The following is a 724-nucleotide window of genomic DNA, read 5'->3' as shown; positions in this document are numbered from 1 at the left end:
AAATCTTTTGTGAAGACAGGTGAAAGGTGATCTTACTAATAACCTACCTAACAGAGGAAAATAAACTATCAAACAGAAAATAAAAAAAATAAACTCACAATACAACAGACCTTTGTTTAATTAAAACATATATGGCCTAACTTGTAATCACTGAGTTCTTTCTCAGCCTTGCAAAAGTTCCTGAGCAGACAGTAGGAGTGAAAACTTCCCCTGCTTCCCACTATCAAGAAGAAAAACAAAATTAATTTCTGCTCTCAATCTGCTATGTGAGAAACAGAAAAGCCAACACAGCAGCTTCACAGCCACTTTTGTTATCAGTCCCTGGAACACAGGAAAACAAAAGCCATGTCTACTCTTTAAAAGCACCAAGCAAATTTCCTTGCTGACCAAAATTTGTTTCCTCCCTCTGTGTATCCTGGCCACTCTCTCTCTCCTTCTTTCTTTCTCTCTGCCCCTCTCTCTTTCTTTCTTTCTCAGGAAAATGAATAAACTTTTACTTTTGTATATCCTAATCACTGTCTGAGAATTTTTTCTCCCCTGTGTACACACTTCATACCCTAACAACAAAGTTTCCCTATAATTCCTGGCCTCAAGTGATCCTCACGCCTCGGCCTCCCAAAATGCTGGGAATACAGATGTGGGCCACTGTACCCAGCCTCAACTTTTCATTCATGTTTTTGTACATTGCTTTCCTCTTTATTGACGTCTTTCTCACATATACTCA

The sequence above is a fragment of the Propithecus coquereli genome, unplaced genomic scaffold (assembly GCF_000956105.1).
Source record: "Propithecus coquereli isolate 6110/MARCELLA unplaced genomic scaffold, Pcoq_1.0 Scaffold319, whole genome shotgun sequence".
NCBI classification, from domain to species: Eukaryota; Metazoa; Chordata; class Mammalia; order Primates; family Indriidae; genus Propithecus; species Propithecus coquereli.
This window is presented reverse-complemented; position numbering follows the sequence as displayed.